Genomic DNA, 17,835 nt, shown 5'->3' with positions numbered 1-17,835 from the left:
AATGTGTTTGTAATGAAGATATGATAAATATAGGGTGTCAGAAAATAATTGAAATTAAGATGAGAAAAATTATAAAGTGGATTAAGTATATGAAAGAATTCTAATTGTAATAACATACAAGAGTCACCTAAAGTTTTAAGCAAAAATGGTCTGTGATTGTGCAGCATAATAATCTCTTTATTAAGTTATCCTCATTGCTATTTTTTATTAGAATGGTAAATTCTATTTGTGTATACTCTCTGTAAATCTGTCTTCACATAATGTGCCCCTTCATTCACCACCTGAAGCAGCAGATGGATCAGAGAGATCTAGTGGCAAGAAACCGAGGCAAGAAGCAGCCAGTCAGTAGCCAAGGACCTCTGCCAACGGCCATCACACGGTGTTTTGAACTAAGTAGACCATCTTTGAGTGAATCAACCAGCCCTGCTCAAACCTTCGGATGACCATAGCCAGGGCCAGTGTCCTGATTTCGGTCTCATGAAAGACCCCAAACCAGAACAACTGGCCTGTGCCACTCCCAAATTTATGACTCACAGAAATTATTTGATAACAAATGTTTGTTATTTTCAGCTATGGGGTAATTTGTGATGTAGCAATACATACTACTACACCCCCCTGTGCTGATTTTTAAATCCTTTTGTTAATTTTGCCTATTCTTGAATTTCATGCAAATAGTGTCATACTGTGTGTCATTAATAATTGATTTTAAAAATCTAATTTTATTTTTAATAGTTGGAGCTTTTCATGAAAAATTTCTAGAGGAATTAGCTGTTCATTATCAAAAGAGTAACATTCAATGGAGAAGCATTTCTTAACTGTCTCAGCAGTTTCTTATTTATGTATGTATGTTTGCATGTGTGTTCTTTCCCATTAGTTCGCCTTTTATCACATTTTTTTTTCTTTAAGAAAAATACTTCATTCACCACCTGAAGCAGCAGATGGATCAGAGAGCTCTAGTGGCAAGAAACCGAGGCAAGAAGCAGCCAGTCAGTAGCCAAGGACCTCTGCCAACAGCCATCACAGGAATGATCCTTCCATGGTATCTCATACAACTAGGACCTAGTTCAGGGCCTCGAACCCCGTAGGTGCTCAATAGCTATACAATAAGTAGATACAAAGCTAAGTCAATGGGTTATTGCCAAGAATTCCAACTGCCTAAGTGATAAAGGATCAGATTATGTGGTCCTTCCTGCCTTCTGCATTTTGTTACACATGCCTTCTGACCTATAGCCCCTATAACTATAACAAAAGTAGGTGTTTGACAGGCCTACTGTGAGCTTTCTATAGCAATCAAAAGCACCTGAAACAGCATCTTACATCACTCTGGACATGAAGCACATACCTCACTTACCACCTGCAGGTTTTGGCTGGTGATTTGGCCTCAGAAATGTCAGGATTAAGTCATAAAGATATGCAAAATGGTTTTTTTTTCCTGAATCCAAGTTTAACCACCTTCTCTGAATAATGCTGTTACTTGTTTTGAAGAACACATACACTGCTTAATTTCAAAGATATCAACATAGCGCTTTCTTCCTGTTTGCATTCCTGGGGGTGGTATCAGGTGCACCCTCGATATACAGAACAGCACTGGTGAGTTTGCGGACCTGTACCTGCTGCAGAAACACTCTGCCAGCAACTGTATCATAAGCACCAAGGGCCACATGGCCATCCAGATGAATGTGGCCAAGGATGACAACAGGTACAGAAAGGTTCAAAACCTACATTGTCTGTGGGGCCATTCGCAGAATGGGTGAGGCAGAGACTCCACAATGAGACTGGCCACAGCGAATGACATCATCTCAAAGACCTCTGACTGAAGAGGATCATAAATGTGGAATATTCATTGTAAAGAAATAGTGAAGTCTGCCCACCCCCCCAAAAAACCCCACAAAGATGCCAAGGTAGAAAAATCAAGGTCCATTGTTTCTATAACAAGTATGGGGTGAATGCGGAAAGCAGGTAACAAGAATGTAAATTCTCACATTTCAAAATATGATGGGGACAAGAAGGATGAGAGAGCCAATCTGAGGGACTCCCAGTGGCTAAATCTGGGACAACTGAAACAATACCAATAATGATACTAGTAAATTATAGCCCACATTATATCCCATGAATAAAATAAGAATCCATAGCTTCATGCTGATATAAGAAAAACAGTGAATAAATGATAAAGAATTAGGAAAAGCTATTTATTGAAGTAGAACTCTAAGTAATAACAGTAGATGGAATGATGGAAATAGAACATTTTTTTGGCAAAAGTACAGAGATAATTGTTTTATACAAGAATCATCAATGGATGCTAAAATTGGCACATGAAAGTATTTACATAGTCTCAAAGTATCTTCCCACAAGATATTTATTAGTTACAAAAAGGAAAATAGTAGTCACAGCTTTGACCAAGTGAACAAAGTCAGCCTCATTATCAAAGGGACAGAATGATATCATGTGCCTTCTGATGAGCCTCATAGGGGGAACACAACATTATTTCTGTTACATTTTGGCTAAAAAATGCATAACCTGAATTTAATCATGACTAAACATCAGTCATATCCAAACTGATATATATATTTCATTATAGTATTGATATACAACTTATGAAGGTTTCACATGAACAACATTGTGGTTTCAACATTCACTCATATTATCAAGTCCTCAACCCCCCACCCCCCATTGCAGTCACTGTCTGTCAGCATAGTAAGATGCTATAGAGTCATTACTTGTCTTCTCCATGCAGTACTTCTTCCCCGTGACCTACCTATATCATGATTGCCAATTATAATGCTCCTTAATCCCCTTCTCCCTCCTTCCACACCCACCCTCCCCAACTCCTCCCCTTAGGTAACTGCTAGTCCCTTCTTGGAGTCTGTGAGTCTGTTGCTGTTTTGTTCCTTCAGTTTTTTAATTATTTATTTATTTATTTTTAAATTTTTATTTTGGTATCGTTAATATACAATTACATGAAAAACATTATGTTTACTAGGCTCTCCCCTTCACCAAGTCCCCCCCACATACCCCTTCACAGTCACTGTCCATCTGTGTAGTAACATGCTGTAAAATCACTACTTGTCTTCTCTGTGTTGTACAACCCTCCCTGGGCCCCCCATGCACTATCATGCTAATCGTAACGCCCTCTTTCTTTTCCCCCGCCCTTATCCATCCCTTCCCACCCATCCTCCCCAGACACTTTCCCTTTGGTAACTGTTAGTCCATTCTTGGGTTCTGTGATTCTGCTGCTGTTTTGTTCCTTCAGTTTTCCTTTGTTCTTATACTCCACATATGAGTGAAATCATTTGGTACTTGTCTTTCTCCGCATGGCTTATTTCACTGAGCATAATAATAATACCTTCTAGCTCCATCCGTGTTGTTGTGAATGGTAGGATCTGTTTTTTTCTTATGGCTGAGTAATATTCCATTGTGTATATGTACCACATCTTCTTTATCCGTTCATCTACTGATGGACATTTAGGTTGCTTCCATATCTTGGCTATTGTAAATAGTGCAATGATAAACATAGGGGTACATCTGTCTTTTTCAAACCGGAGTGCTGCGTTCTTAGGGTAAATTCCTAGAAGTGGAATTCCTGGGTCAAATGGTATTTCTATTTTGAGCATTCTGAGGACCCTCCATACTGCTTTCCACAATGGTTGAACTAATTTACATTCCCACCAGCAGTGAAGGAGGGTTCCCCTTTCTCCACAACCTCGCCAACATTTGTTGTTGTTTGTCTTTTTGATGATGGCGATCCTTACTGGTGTGAGGTGATATCTCATTGTGGTTTTAATTTGCATTTCTCTGATGATTAGCAATGTGGAGCATCTTTTCATGTGCCTGTGGGCCATCTGAATTTCTTCTTTAGAGAACTGTCTATTCAGCTCCTCTGCCCATTTTTTAATTGGATTATTTGCTTTTTGTTTGTTGAGGTGTGTGGGCTCTTTATATATTTTGGATGTCAATCCTTTATCTGATCTGTCATTTATGAATATATTCTCCCATACTGTAGGATACCTTTTTGCTCTATTGATAGTGTCCTTTGCTGTACAGAAGCTTTTTAGCTTGATATAGTCCCACTTGTTCGTTTTTGCTTTTGTTTCCCTTGCCTGGGGAGATATGTTCATGAAGAAGTCACTCATGTTTATGTCCATGAGATTTTTGCCTATGTTTTTTTCTAAGAGTTCTTTGGTTTCATGACTTACATTCAGGTCTTTGATCTATTTCAAAGTTACTTTTGTGTATGGGGTTAGACAGTGATCCAGTTTCATTCTCTTACATGTAGCTGTCAAGTTTTGCCAGCATCATCTGTTGAAGAGACTGTCATTTCCCCATTGTATGTCCATGGCTCCTTTATCATATATTAATTGGCCATATATGTTTGGGTTAATGTCTGGAGTCTCTATTCTGTTCCACTGGTCTGTGGCTCTGTTCTTGTGCCAGTACCAAATTGTCTTGATTACTATGGCTTTGTAGTAGAGCTTGAAGTTGGGGAGCGAGATCCCCCCCCACTTTATTCTTCCTTCTCAGGACTGCTTTGGCTATTTGGTGTCTTTGGGGGTTCCATATGAATTTTGAACTATTTGTTCCAGTTCATTGAAGAATGCTGTTGGTAATTTGATAGGGATTGCATCGAATCTGTATATTGGTTTGGGAAGGATGGCCATTTTGACAATATTAATTCTTCCTAGCCAGGAGCATGGGATGAGTTTCCATTTGTTACTGACCTCTTTAATTTCTCTTAAGAGTGTCTTGTAGTTTTCAGGGTATAGGTCTTTCACTTCCTTGGTTAGGTTTATTCCTAGGTATTTTATTCTTTTGATACAGTTGTGAATTGAATTATTTTTCTGATTTCCCTTTCTATTAGTTCATTGCTAGTGTATAGGAAAGCCACAGATTTCTGTGTGTTAATTTTGTATCCTGCAACTCTGCTGCATTCTGGTATCTGTTCTAGTAGTTTTGTAGTGGAGTCTTTAGGGTTTTTTTATGTACAATGTCATGTCATCTGCAAACAGGGACAGTTTAACTTCTTTCTTACCAGGCTGGATGCCTTTTATTTCTTTGTTTTGTCTGATTGCCATGGCTAGGACCTCCAGAACTATGTTGAATAAAAGTGGAGAGAGTGGGCATCCTTGTCTTGTTCCCCATCTCAGAGGAAAAGCTTTCAGCTTTTCACTCTTAAGTATGATGTTGGTTGTGGGTTTGTCATATATGGTCCTTATTATGTTTAGGTACTTGCCCTGTATACCTATTTTGTTGAGAGTTTTTATCATGAATGGATGTTGCATTTTGTCTAATGCTTTTTCAGCATCTATGGAGATGATCATGTGGTTTTTGTCCTTCTTTTTGATGATGTGGTGGATGATGCTGATGGATTTTTGAACATTGCACCATCCTTGCATCCCTGGAATAAATCTCTCATGATCATGCTGGATAATCTTTTTGATCTATTTTTTAATTTGATTTGCTAATATTTTGTTAAGTATTTTTGCATCTATGTTCATCAGGGATATTGTTCTGTAATTTCTTTTTTTTTTTTTGCGGTGTTTTTGCCTGGTTTTGGTATTAGAGTGATGCTGGCCTCATAGAATGTGTTTGGAAGTATTCCCTCCTCTTCTACTTTTTAGAAAACTTTAAGGAGGATGGGTATTAGGTCTTCACTAAATGTTTGATAAAATTCAACAGTGAAGCCATGTGGTCCAGGGGTTTTTGTCCTTAGGTAACTTTTTAAATTACCAATTCAATTTCATTGCTTGTAATTGGTCTATTCAGATTTTCTGTTTCTTCAATGGGTCAGCCTTGGAAGGTTGTACTTTTCTAGAAAGTTGTCCATTTCTTCTACTTTATCCAGTTTGTTAGCATATAATTTTTCATAGTAATAATAATTATTTTTATTTCTGTGGTGTCTGTAGTGATTTTTCCTTTCTCATTTCTGTTTCTGTTTCTGTTTGTAGACTCTTTTTTTTAATTGATAAGTCTGATTTGGGGTTTACCTATTTTGTTTATTTTCTCAGAACAAGCTCCTACTTTCATTGATTCTATTCTTTTATTCTTCTCAATTTTATTTTTTTATGCTCTAATCTTTATTATGTCTCCCCTTCTACTGACTTTGGACCTCATTTGTTCTTCTTTTTCTAGTTTCATTAATTGTGAGTTTAGACTCTTCATATGAGATTGTTCTTTCTTGAGGTATGCCTGTATTGCAATATACTTCCCTCTTAGCATGGCCTTTGCTGCATCCTACAGATTCTGTAGTGCTGTTATTGTTGCCATTTGTCTCTATATATTGCTTGATCTCTGTGTTTATTTGGTCATTAATCCACTGATTATTTAGGAGCATATTGTTAAACCTCTGTGTGTTTGTGGGCTTTTTTGTTTTCTTTGTGTAATTCATTTCTAGTTTCATACATTTGTGGTCTGAGAAGCTGGGTAATACAATTTCAGTCTTCTTGAATTTACTGATGATCTTTTTGTGGCCTAGTATGTGATCTATTCTTGAAAATGTTCCATGTACGCTTGAGAAGAATGTGTATCCTGCTGCTTTTAGGTGGAATGTTCTGTAGATGTCTTTTAGGTCCATCTGTAATGTGTTGTTCAGTGCCTATGTCTCCTTACTTATTTTCTGTCTGGTGGATCTGTCCTTTGGAGTGTGTGGTGTGATGAAGTCTCCTAAAATGAATGCCTTGAATTTTATTTCCCTCTTTAATTCTGTTAGCATTTGTGTCACATATGCTGGTGCTCCTGTGTTGGGTGCATAGATATTTATAATGGTTATATCCTCTTGTTGGACTGACTACTTTATCATTATGTAATGTTCTTCTTTGTCTCTTTTTACTGTCTTTGTTTTGAAGTTTCTTTCTTCTGGTAGAAGTACTGCAACTCCTGCTTTTTTCTCCGTATTTGTTGTGTGAAATATCTTTTTCCATCTCTTCACTTTTAGTCTGTGTATGTCTTTGGGGTTGAGGTGAGTCTCTTGTAGGGAGCATATAGATGGGTCTTGTTTTTTTATCCATTCAGTGACTCTGTCTTTTGATTGGTGCATTCAGTCCATTTACATTTAGGGTGATTATCAATAGGTATGTACTTATTGTCATTGCAGGTTTTAGATTCGTGGTTACCAAAAGTCCAAAGGTAAGTTTCTTACTATCTTACAGTCTAGTTTAACTCACTTAATATGCTATTAAACTCAATCTAAAGTTTCTTTTTTATTTCCTTCCTTTTCTTCCTCCTCCATTCTTTATATATTAGGTGTCACATTCTGTACTTTTTGTCTGTCCCTTGACTGACTTCGGGAATAGTTGATTTGATTTTTCATCTGCTTAGTAAATAATTAAAATGCTCTCTTTACTGTGGTTTTATTTCCTCTGCTGACAGCTATGTAGCCTTAGGAACACTTCCATCTTTAGCAGTCACTCCAAGATACCCTTTACAGATGGTTTGTGGGAAGTAAATTCTCTCAACTTTTGTTTATCTGGAAATTGTTTAATCCCTACTTCAAATTTAAATGACAGTCTTGCTGGGTAGAGTATTCTTGGTTTGAGGCCCTTCTGCTTCATTGCATTAACTATATCATGCCAACCCCCTTCTGGCCTGTAAGGTTTCTGTTGAAAAGTCTGATGATAGCCTGATGGGTTTTCCTTTGTATGTGATATTTTTTCTCTCTCTGACTCCTTTTAATACTATGTGTTTATCCTTGATCTTTGTCATTTTAATTATTATATATATTGGTGTTTTCTTCCTTCAGACCCTTGTGTTGGGAGATCTGTACACCTCCATGGCCTGAGAGACTATCTCCTTCCCCATACTGGGGAAGTTTACAGCAATTACCTCTTCAATGACACTTTTGATCCCTTTTTCTCTCTCTTCTTCTTCTGGTACCCTTATAATGTGAATATTGTTCTGCTTGGATTGGTTACACAGTTCTCTCAATATTCTTTCATTCCTAGAGATCCTTTTTTCTCTCTGTGCCTCAGCTTCTTTGCATTCCTATTCTCTAATTTCTATTTCATTTACTGTCTCCTCTACTTCATCTAATCTGCTTTTATATCCCTCCATTGTATGTTTCATTTCAGATACTGTATTCTTGAACATTTGTATCTCATTCCTGAATTCCTCCCTGAATTCTTGAATATTTTTTTGTAGCTCCATGAGCATGTTTATGATTTTTATTTTGAAATCTCTTTCAGGAAGATTGATTAGTTCAGTTTCACTTGTCTTTCTTTCTGGTGTTTGTGTAATTTGGGTTTGAACCAGGTTCCTTTGATGTTTCATATTTGTAAGTGGCACCCTCTAGTGCCCAGAAGCTCTACTCCCTGGAGGTGCTCAGCCCCTGGAGCGATGACAGGGGTTGCAGGTGAGTGGCGATGGTGCCTACCATTACGAAAATGTTCTTTTCTGCTTTCCAGCTGCCATCCCTGTCTCCACTGCCAGGGCCAGTGGATCAAGCACACAGGGAGAAGCCTCTATGTTTTGCAGTTGTAGCTGTCATACGCGGGGCTGCCCTCTGGATGGCCTGGCAAAATGGTGGGGACTGCTGGTTTGTGAGTTGGTGCCAATTGGGAGAAAGGTGCAGCAGGCTGCGTATTGTGGTGGGGAGCCTTGTAGAAGCATTGCCATTCAGGTGATGGAGCCCTTGAAGCTCCTGAAAGTTCCCAACCTGCTGGGCAGTGTGTGCCTGCACAATTTTGCCCACCTGTCCTTTCTCCTGAGCAGCAAGGTCTGTGAAATCCTTGTCTCTTTAGCAGCCCTCTCACTGTTAGGAAGTCTCTCAGACTGCCTGCCTTTCTTTTCTCCCAGAGCAGTGGATCTGCACCCCTATTTTCCACAAACAGCTGGAATCTCAGTGTCTCCAAGTATTCCACCTGTCTTAGCTTTCCATCACCCCTACTGTCCAGAGCACCATGTAATGTTGGTTTATGCTCCCAAAGCAGATCTCTAGAGCTGGGTGTTCAGCAGTCCTAGGCCTTCACCCCTTCCCTGCTCAGTTTCTTCATCCCTCTTGTGAGCTGGGTCCCTCTGGATCACAACTTTGGTACTTTATCCTTTTCCTTGAGGTCTTCTGGTTTCCCCAGGTATAGACAGTCTGCCACAGCCTTCTTTCCTCTTGCTCTTTCAGAACTTCATGTATTTGCTGTATTTTCATATTATCTGTGGTTTTGGGAGATTTCTGTCTCACCTCTCATGCTGCCATCTTTAATCTTCTCCCCTCTATGTTTAATTTTTTGAGGAACCTCCATATTGCTTTCCACAATGGCTGAGCTAATTTACATTCCACCAACAGTGTAGGAGGGTCCCCTTTTCTCTGCATCCTCACCACCATTTGTTTTTTCTTGTTTTTTGGAAAGTAGCCACCCTAACTGGTGTGAGGTGATGTCTCATTGTGGTTTTAATTTGCAATTCCCTGATGATTAATGATGTGGAGCATCTTTTCATGTGCCTGTTGGCCATCTGAATTATTTCTTCTTTGGAGAAGCATCTGTTCAGATCCTCTGCCCATTTTTAAATCAGGAATTCTGTTTTTTGTGTGTTGAGGCATATGAGCTCTTTATATATTTTGGATGTTAACCCATTATAAGTCATTTATGAATATATCCTCCCATATTGTAGGATGCCTTTTTTTTCTGCTGCTGATGTCCTATGTTGTACAGAAGCTTTTTAGTTACAAAATAGTCTCATACTCTTCAAAAGTGCCAAGGTGTTAAAGGCAAAAAATGAGGAATAGTCTAGGTAAGTGTTATAAAACTTTAGTATACATCATAAACTCCTATGAGGGCTTGCTGAAACACAAATTGTGCTTCTTGCCTCTTTCCCTCAGAGTTTCTCATTCATAGGTCTAGGAGAGGGCCTGAAAATTTGCACATCTAAGTTAATAGGTTATATGTGTGCTGGTAGATGATAGTTGGAGAACCAATTGTCTAGAATGGACAAGCTATAGCCCATTAGCCAAATCCAGCTGACTTTTTCTATATGAAGTTGTATTGGGACATAGCCCTAACCATTTGTTTATGTACTGTCTGTGGCTACTTTTGGCCAACTTCAGTAGTTCTAACAGAAATCATCTTCTCAGAGAGCAGAAAATATTTATTATCTGACCCTTTATAGAACATGTTTGCCAACCTTTGGTATAATATTTAAATTAGGGGACATGATAACTAAATATGTCTCTTGAATTGGAACCTGGATAAGAACAATGGTGTTAGTGGGACAATAAGCAAAATTGAATGAGGATTACAGACTAGATAATAGACCTTATTAACATTAATTTTCTGATTTTGATCTTACTGTGGTTATGTTAGATGTTAACATTTCAAGAATCTGAGTAGATGGTGTATGAGAATTCTTTGTATGATTTTTGCAACTTTGTGTAAGTCTGAAATTATTTTGAAATAAAGTGTTTTAAAAATCCAAAATAAAATGAAACAAAAAATAGGTTTGTGTTTGATAAGCTTAATATTGAATAGGCAGTTGGGTGGAAGATGTGTTAATAAAAAGTACCTGGGCTATGAATGTTTAGTTTCCCCAATCTGAATTGTTCCCTGAATCATGAGGAAAATTCTATTTATCCCCAGTGGTACAAGACAAGCTTCAACCTACAGTTTGGACATTGATTTCAATTCTCAGGTGGACTGAAATGCCAGAGGCGATCTGTCTGAATTTAGATGGAAGAAAGGCACCCAGTTGACCTCTCCAACACAACTTCTTGTCAGGAGATATTTCCTGTCAGGAGCTTTCATGAGCAAAACAGTACTTGACTGCTTATAATAAGCATTTTCTTGTTACTATTATTGTGCTTCATTTTGTTGTAATGAAATCCTTGGAGTGCTAGTTAGTTGGTGTCTTTGTTAGACCCAAAGAGTTGCTGGTCAGAACATACATCAAATTTTGCTTACTCTAGGGAATTGAGTAGTGCGGAGATTCAGGAGTGGGAAAGGTTTCTGGCTTTCAGTGTTTCTCATTCCCCTGGGCCTCTGTATTATAATCATGCTCCTCTCCCACTTCTCCCAATAGATAGCAAAAAGAGATCCACTCTACTTTTCTTTATCTCCTACCCAAGTCTTATTAAGCCATCACAGATATTTTCTGGGAACAAACAGTATAGTGATTTATCTGTATTAGGCAAACAGCTTCAAAAATTTCTAATCTCACATAAGTTATCTATCTATCTATCTATCTATATATATTGTTTGTTTGTTTGCTTTTGTTTTAAAGAAAGAGGCCAATGTGCAATTTTTTTTCTCTATGCAAATTTTCACTTTTAGTTTGCACTTGAGACTTTTCTCAGGCCTGGTACTTAGGCCTGTCTTAGGCACTGAGCTCAAAAACAGCTCTGCTGAGTGAAAATGGAGCTCCTGCCCTACCGCGCTTGCTCCTTTCTCATGATCATACTTAATGGGTGACCTAGTTTTGACCCCACCCCCACCACCTTTTACAACCCAGGGTAGAAAAGAAGAGGAATGGGCCAGAGTCACACCTACTCCAAAATTGGACTACAGGGGTAAGTTGGGGAATTCCAGTGAAGTCTATAGAAGTATATTCCACCCCTTGCAACCTTGTCCCTATAGGATAATTTCTATGGAGCCCTTCTGTGCACATTCCCTCCAGCTCTCCCTCTCCTGACACTGGTGAGGAGTAGGCCTGGGTGCCCCCATTTCCAGGCTGAGGAAAACAGTGTTAGGGATGATTGACTTGCCCAGGCTACATGGCTTGTAAATCACAGTTTGTTCATATTTAGCTCATTCTTTAAAAACCAAAGATTATAGGTAATATGCTAGGAGCCCTGCAGTGGGCTCCAATCAAACAAAGTCCCTTACCTTCATAGCTTTAATCTGGTGATTGATGCATTTTCAGTCATCCTCAACTGTTTTCTAATTCCTCTCCCACACAAATCAAAATATAGTACAACACATACATGCCCCAATGCACACTTTAAACAACAAACAGTCATAACAATAAGTGAAGCCAACAGCAGTTCCTCCATACTTCATATTTGGGGAATGTTTAGTTTCCTTCAGTGTCTTTTTACTCATTTCATACCTTTTCTCATTCCACTTTCACTCATCTAAGTGCATCTTTGGAATAAAAAGCATCTGCTATATGGCTAAGGGAAGAGGCTATGGTGGAGAGGAGTCGAGATAACCTTTCACCTGGGCATGGGTATTCTGTCTGGAGGAGAACTGTCTGGCCAGCTGCCTCTGACCTGCCACCTGATGATGCCCCTCATAGACCTGGAAGACATATTGTTTTCACTGGATCTTCTAGAATGAGCAGTCACCGGAGAAGCTGTGTTGAGAATGGGGAGGAACCTCGCAGATAATGGAACAGCACAGGAAGAATAAAGTACTAAATGTTTTAGGAATCTATTTTGCTAGAAAGGATAGGCTGTACAGGACATCCTGGGAATGAAGTTTAGAAATCAGTAGGCAATTGGATAGGCAAACAGTCAGAGCCTGTGCCTTGTTGGATCGAGGGTATCTTCAGAGTCCTCAGAGAGGTACTATGTTGCATCCCAAAATAACTTTCTCAGAAAAATTAACTTTTCCCATTAATTTTAATTTTTAAAACTCGGTGTATAAATTGGAATTTTCCTTGTGTGATATGGCAATGTGATTATTTATTAAAATGTGAATATTGAAAAGAAGTTTTAAATAGATGAAGCCAGTGGGCAAATCTTCATAATCCTCGAACCTGGGTCATGATAAATCATTGGCCCATTAGTTCTACTCTTTAGGGTATTATAGAAATTTTTATCATGACAGTTTAAAAGAAAATGAAAAGGAGTAACCATAATGTTACTTATGTAATTGTACATTAATGATACCAAAAAAACCCACAAAACAATATAATAAGTAGTAATATGTAATACAGTATAATATATAAGATAATAATAATACTATAGTAGTATTATAAATAACCATTATTATTCTCATAGATTGTTAGCATTATTAATTTATAAATAGGTCTAATAGATATTGGTACCACACTACCATGGATCCTTTGATGTCTCTGTGTACAACTGAGGAAACAGCAGTTGGCTATGTGAATGGCTCGGCCTTTCTGGTGGTATATTAGAACAGACTGAATTATGCTATGATTAGAAATCTACTTGCTTCATTAAGCTGATCTCCATGTCTTTCTTATCACGAGGTCTTATGAAATGGCCATGTAAACACATAGTTGTAAGTGGCCACAGTAGAGGAAGAGAAAACTGGAGGGTCATTTGGCCCAGAAATAGGCATGACCATTTCATACATCAGTCCATTGTCTAGTAGCAGTTACAGGGTCCTCCTACCTGTAAGGAGAGTGTGAGTGAGGCATGCCATTCAGCAAGCAGTAATTTCTCTGACACAGGCAGATATATGATAGATATAGCTCCAACCAGATCTGAATGTGAGATCACTTTTGGCTGTGAAGATCTGAAAAGGCTTGGGGAAGACATATTGTTTTCACTGGATCTTCTAGAATGAGCAGTCACCAGAGAAGCTGTGTTGAGAATGGGGAGGAACCTCGCAGATAATGGAACAGCACAGGAAGAATAAAGTACTAAATGTTTTAGGAATCTATTTTGCTAGAAAGGATAGACTGTACAGGACATCCTGTGAATGAAGTTTAGAAATCAGTAGGCAATTGGATAGAGCATATATATATATATAATGCTAATGGGTTTATACTATAGACAAAATTATTGAAAACTTTTAAAACTTGAATAGATATTATGGAATGGGAAGGGATAGTATAATTGTGCCATGATATGGATGAAGATTCCCCAAATCCAGAAAACTAAAGTGACTTACCCAGGGTCATGTAGCTAATTTGTAAAAGAACCAGGATTAAAATTCATATCTCCTGATTTTAAGTTCAGATTCTGTGTAACTCTCTCATGATTATGACATGATTGTAGAAAATTAATCTGGAAGTGGTGCACAGAATGGATAAGATGGTGGGAAGCCCAGAAATGGGAAGACCAATTTAAAGATTATTATAATTTCCTTCCAAATGATGGGGAGAAGGACTCTTACCAAGGCCACTTAGCAAGAGGTATGGAGAAATGTGTGTTTGGAGCTGGACAGAGAGGAGTAACTTCCTATTAGAGTTGGAGAGTACTTTCTGCTTCCTCCATGACTTCATGTGCTAGGACTTCAGCCAAACTTATACTCCTCTTTCTGGTGAGGCTGAAAGGAGGAAATGAGCATATGCGGTCCTCTCCACTTACTTTCCTTCTCTGCTATGCAGTTGGGGGACACTGCACCAGTCAAGCTTAACCTTTGGTGAGTGAATTTAATTCTGTATTGTGGGAGAGTGTTAGCAGGCTTATGTGGCCATGGATTCAAGCCACATTTCCAAACTCAGCATTATTCCCTTCGTTACCATTTGTCTCTCTAGTATGCTTTGATTGTTAACTGGTCCTAAACTAAGGAAAAGAAAGGTTGGTTATTTACTATCCTCCCTAGACTGTGAGGCTATAAAAAGAGAATCATAATTTTAGAATGGAAAAGACTTCAGAAATTTTCCAGGTCAACGCTGTTTATAAGAAAAGGAACAGTTCTATAAATTTTGTCATACCTGAGGTCACAGTTGCAGTTAAGTATACTAGTACTAGTATTAGAATACTAATTCAGAGATTTCTCCTGCTTGATTATGGATAAGATGGTGATGGGAAAATAGCCATAGTATAAACAGACATAGGAAGCCAACAGCATGGACAGCAGGAAGGTGAAAATATAGGCCCAGAAATATAAATTTGTTTAAGTGATTTTTTTTCCTGTGGACTTTATATATTTTTGATAATAAGTCTTCCACGAATTCATTTATGCTTTCCACCTTCAGTGGCATGTGTTCAAAGTCCTTCCCCTCATCTACATTATGAAAATGTGCACCTAGAAAAGATAAGTAAATACAGAAGACATAAGTAAATATATGTGATATATATAGAAAATACAGGTAATTATTTAAAGTTTGGTTTTTTACATTAAAAACCTTAATCCAGTTGAAGTTTTGATAGTAGGTTTTAACTTAAAATTCCATGTCAAAGTATCATTTGTTGGAAAAATCCATCCTTTTCTCACTGATTTGAAAGACTACCTCTTATATGCCTGGGACTATTTCTAAATTTTCCTTGTTGTCCATTGATCTGTCTGGCAATATCTTTGCCAATTCAACCCCATTGTAGGTATTTTTGGATTTCATGTGACAGTCTTCATGGACAGCGTGGGAAACAGTTAGGCACTGGGTTCAAGCTTACCTGGGTTTGAATCCAGGCTATCTCACTTGTAGATATATGTCCATAAAGAAGTGAATTAACCCTCAGAGCCTCAGTTTATTCATTGAAAGTGATAAGAATTGTCTAAAACTAACAGAATTGTTTTGAAAGTAATTTTTATTATCTCCTGCCACCTGGTATCTTAACCAAGTTACTACAACATGTAATTGTGGGTTGTTAAAAAAAACCATCATAGCTAATATTTATTAGATATTTTTCTGGTCCAGGCACTGTAGTACACCTTTTATATATGATAATTAGCTAATTCAACAAATACTTATTGAGTGACTGCTTTGTACAAGTCTCTTTTATATATTATGCAATTTCATCAACATTACATCCCTCTAGGTAAGTCAGTGTTCTTCTCATGACACTCAGAGAGACTGAGTGATGTACCCAAGGCTATGTAGCCAGATATGGAAGAACAGGTATTTAAACTAGTTACTTTTCTCTCACTGCCTCTATAATATATAACAGTTAATCTACTCTTAATTTATTTATGAGGCCATTTTTCTTTTATAGGATGGTAATGATGCTTCTAATATAACAACTTTATCAATAATCTTTTAATAAATTTTAATAAATGTGTCTTCCTTGGGTGTAAATGACTTTATTTCATTTAAATTCCTTTGTTAGCTTTTTGGCTATACCTCTTTGAAAGATTTTGGTGTTTGCTCAAGGGATTGTAAAATCCATTCTTTATATATCACTAGTAATCAAAACACTACGGTATTGACATAACAGACACATAGATTAGTGAAATAGAATAAAGTGTAGATATACATGTATGCTCAATTAATTTATGACAAAGGAGCCAAGAATATATAATGGGGAAAGGATTGTTTCTTCAATAAATGGCATTGGGAATGTGGGGAAGTAGGGGTTCCTACGGCCAGGATCCTCACTGAACTTAAAGCACCTGATGATGTAACTGGCCTGTTGCTAGGCTACTGCTTCCACACCTTTAGTCAATAAGCTATTATTGCACAATATAGAGAGCTTGGCTCAGTGCTCTGGGCAGAGGCTGAGACACTACTGCTCAACCTACCGCCATGTGAACAAATTGGGTAATAAACCCTTTCACCCCAAAGAACGTTTTGCTGTCAATTTCTTTGGTCACATTGAATCCATAGTGAACTTGCCTGGGGCTGAAACCCATTGGCAAGACAGTTAGCGAAGTCGGCAGGGTTCATTGTTGACCAAGGAAAAACAGTCTGCCCTTATGTGAGGGGTGCTTCAGCGGGCTGCCCCTGTGAATGGGGAGATAGTGGACTGTCCCCCAATGGGTTTGTGTCTGAGGTGGCTTGCCTCCTAGAGGACTGGGCCCCACCCCAGGACTGGAGGCAAGTGGAGGTGACACCTGAGGCAGTACGGATAGCCCTTGGTATAATAAGTAGGTCTTTTGAGAGACAGAGTGCTCATGAGGCAGTGGGGACTGTGGGTTGGCTGCTTCTCACAGTATTAAGAAAGTCTACAGAAGAGACCCAAGAAATGGCGGCACAAGAACGCAAGCTACAAACTTCTGTGGATTCTTTGAAGAGGGAAATGACACTGATGCGAGAGGAGGTGGCATGAGAATGCTGGCAGCAAGGTGCCATTGAAGAGGTAAAAGATTCCTTAAAGAGGAAGTGGAGTTGGTAGCACTGCCAGGTCCTCTGAAGGAGAAAAAGGCCATCAAGGAAAAAGGCTAACTCCTGAGGGAAGCACAGGCAGAGGTGGCACGAGGACGTCAGCTGCGAAGCATTGAGGTGAAGGTAAGAGAGTTGCTGAAGACTGAGCTGGCATTGCTGCGAGGCACTGTAGCAGAGGAGGCACTCGGGGGAAGGGAGAGAAAGGTACCATCAGCCCCAGAAATGGAGGAGCTGAAGAAGGATGAAGCGGTGGTGCCAGAGGCACTGACCCCTCCTGTATGGAAAGCATGTCCAGTGGTTGTAAAGAAAATAAAGACCCAGCAGCTGAAAGTTCCCCCAGGAGAGGAGCAGCCCCCTCCCAGGTCATGGAGCACTCTATGGTCCACCCCTACACTCAGGCTGAGCTGGTGGGTTTGGGCTCCCAGTTTAGGCAGAAGACCTTGGAGTCAATATCAGCTTGCCTCCTCTGTCTGTGCGTCTTAGGGGTGGATGGAATTGTTCTGTTGGGATCAGAGATGGGAAAGCTGGCTTCCCTGACAGTGCAGCCTGCCTTGAGGCAGCAATTACAAAATGCACATCAGACCCCAGGGAGTCACTCCCTCCTCAATTGGCTTATGGCTGCACTTCATGCTGTGTGGCCCAATCAGGGCGATCAACCATCCTCTCCTGTTAGATGGCAGACATATGCTGTACTCCAACAGGTGCTACAAGAGCTAGGCATAAGAAATGCCATCTATAGTCTAGAGAATTATGGCCCAGATGAAGATATTTTCACTTCTGGGATGAAAAATGTGCTTCAGATGGCTTCCAAATCCCTGTTTGGGTCTCTAGTGGCCATCCTTTCCCCTTACTTAGGGCAGCCCATAAGTGAGGTGACATGTACAGTAGCAGACTTAGGAGAGGCTGAAGCAATGAGAACCTGGAAAGAAATAAGGTCTGCTACTCATGAGAAGGATTTAC

The 17,835-nt window shown here is 39.0% G+C and overlaps 1 pseudogene; it reads left to right on the top strand.

Moving 5' to 3' along the window:
* Window positions 1-260: 260 nt before the first annotated feature.
* On the top strand, window positions 261-1,817 carry LOC108385167 (small ribosomal subunit protein eS21 pseudogene; annotated as a pseudogene).
* The last annotated feature ends 16,018 nt before the right edge of the window (window positions 1,818-17,835 follow it).

This window comes from Manis javanica, chromosome 13, assembly GCF_040802235.1.
Source record: "Manis javanica isolate MJ-LG chromosome 13, MJ_LKY, whole genome shotgun sequence".
In the NCBI taxonomy this organism is placed as follows: domain Eukaryota; kingdom Metazoa; phylum Chordata; class Mammalia; order Pholidota; family Manidae; genus Manis; species Manis javanica.
The sequence above is the reverse complement of the archived record's forward strand: the minus strand, read 5'-3'. Positions and strand labels throughout refer to the sequence as shown.